The following is a 2,796-nucleotide window of genomic DNA, read 5'->3' on the forward strand; positions in this document are numbered from 1 at the left end:
GCAAGGAGCCCAATGCGGGACTCAACCGACTGAGCCACCCAGGCGTCCCTCCCTTGCTTTTTAAAAAAACAATTATTTTGTTTTTCAGATAATCCAAGCATGATTTGTAAGACTGTTAGGAATTCCTGAAAGAGTGCATAGAATGCTTCCAGCAGTAATGGAGAGGAGAGTAGATCTACCAGTGACATTTTTATTTGAGAAGTACAGTATTTAAAAATCAGAGCTTTTCATTCATAGTTGAATTGAGAGTTTATGCCTACATTTATATTAATAGAATTGGTTGCATGTCATTTTAAGAAAATATTTCTAATTTTTAATAATGTCATTGTACCTCACAAATGGCATTTTTTTTTAACTTCTGAAGCATTTTTCTTTTCTTTTCTTTTTTTAACTGTAATGCTCCAGAATTCCACCGTTCATTATACTATTGGCTAAATAGCTTAGTGCAACCAAAAGAAAATAAAAGCATACTTTTAGTTAGTACTGGTTTTTTTCTGATTAGAACAGAAAACGATTACATGCTTTTTAAGGAAGAAAAAGTTATGTAAAACTAGGGGGAGAAAAGAGAAATACTGCTTTAATCATTCCTCCGTCCAGAGCCCACCCAGAATTGGGAGGGTTAGAGAATCCTTGTGAATTACTATCTGGTGCATTTCCTTCTCTTTCTCTCTTTAGATTTATTTATTTAATTTTATTTTTTTTAAATACAGATTTTTAAAAAAAGATTTTATTTACTTATTTGACAGAGATCACAAGTAGGCAGAAGAACAGGCGGTGGGGGGCAGTGGGAAGCAGGCTCCCCGCTGAGCAGAGAATCCGATGTGGGGCTCGATCCCAGGACCCTGGGATCATGACCTGAACTGAAGGCAGAGGCAACCAGACACCCCAGATTTCATTATTTTAGAGAGTGCAGAGGTGGGGGGAACGGGAGAGGGAAACAGAATCTCAAGCAGACTCCCTGCTGAGCAAGGAGACCAGCTAGGAGACCAGCAGGGGGCTTCATCTCATGACCCTAAGAGCATGGCCTGAGCTGGAACCAAGAGTTGAACTCCTGAGTGACTGAGCCAAGAAAGCAGCCCTGGTGCATTTCTTGACCTTGGCAGGATGTTGCATCTGGACGTATTGACAAGGTTATCTGTTGTTCAGTAAGCAAAGGTCGGATTTCAGTAGACCTAAAACAAAAATCTTCTTACTTTGAATGTCTGACGAACGGTATTTGCTAATACAGGAAACTGGGGTACTAACGGTGCCTCCCTGCAGTATGTGACAACATGGCAATGTTAAGATCTTAGTGAAGTAGAACTCAGTGAAGACAAAGATTTGTAGTACATTGAGAACACTCCCACGAACACTCGTGTTTGCCTAAATTACTTTCTCATGTTTCCCCTAGATGTAGAAGCATTTTGACCCAGGGATTACAAGTAATTCAAGACAACGATTTTCCTCGCAAAAATGCTCTTTTACTGTCTTGTTAAAGAATAGTAAATAGCAGCAATGTGTGTTTGACAACCCTCCTGCTCGTATCGTTCTCCTAGGCTTTGTACCCAGGTACCAAGAGCTGCAAACACACTGCAGTTCCCCTAGAGCTGATAGGCGGAGTGGTGGCGGGGATTTCATGCCAGTGCTAAACCTGCACAAATCCATGATTTTGCGAGAGTGGAAGAACAAAGCGAAGCTCAGTGCAAGGCATTTGTAGACCCTCAACTTTGAGATTGCTTTCAGAATGTTAGTTTTGCTCATCAACACAGCAAACATTTATTTGGTATTTGCTATTTGTCAGGCATGGTATAGACATGGATTTTTTTTTTAAAAGATTTTATTTATTTATTTGACAGAGATCACAAGTAGGCAGAGAGGCAGGCAGAGGGAGAGGGGGATGCAGGCTCCCTGCTGAGCAGAGAGCCCGTTTTCCCAGCAGAGAGCCAGATGTGGGACTTGATCCTAGGACTCTGGGATCATGACCTGAGCCACCCAGACGCCCCAGACATGGATCTTTTCAGCTAACAGTGACGCCACAGCCCCTCCGAGAGCTAACAATGAGTGAACTTTTACTGAGTCCTTACTATATGCCAGGCATTGGTCTAGACTCATTAATATGGTACTTCATTGAATCCTCACACAATCCTATGGGGGAAGGGACTATTCTCTCCCTTCTATGGATAAGGAAACTCAAGTTTGGAGAGGCGAGGGGAGCTGTCGCAGGTCATCTAAGCGCAGAAATCCCACAGCGAGCCTGCGCGCCTGGTCACGGAACTGTACTAAGGCGTGGAATGCTTTGAGACTACTGACATCAGAATTAAGATACTTTGGCATCTGCCCTCATGCCGGGCAAAATGTTTTGTGTTCTTTTTAAGATCTGCTTTCGGAGTGCTGACAGCGCTGTGCGGTAAAAACAAACCACACAAAACTCTTCAAAAAACCTGGAGGAGGATCATGAAAACAATTCAGCCGGGTTCCACAATTACAGCGCTGCAGCCTTACCGCTTACTGGCTGCATCCCAAAGTCCTCATAAAAATCGAGTTTATTTAAAGGACCGCGTTTAAGAAGCCGGGGTCCGTGCGCTCGCTCTTGCTGAGTGACTGAATTAACTCTAGGTTGGGGAAACTCTTTTAACGACGCAGACTTTTTCGTGATCCCTTGGGTCGAGATTCAAGAGCGCGCGGCCTGTGGGCGGGGCCGGGATGCTGGGCCCGGGCCGGGGGCGGGCTCTCTCCTGCTGGCCGCCCAATCACCACCCGCCGCTCCGCAGGTCCCCGGCCGATTGGTGGTTGCCATAGCTCCGGTTGGCTTGACAA

This window comes from Neovison vison, chromosome 3, assembly GCF_020171115.1.
Source record: "Neovison vison isolate M4711 chromosome 3, ASM_NN_V1, whole genome shotgun sequence".
Classification (NCBI taxonomy): domain Eukaryota; kingdom Metazoa; phylum Chordata; class Mammalia; order Carnivora; family Mustelidae; genus Neogale; species Neogale vison.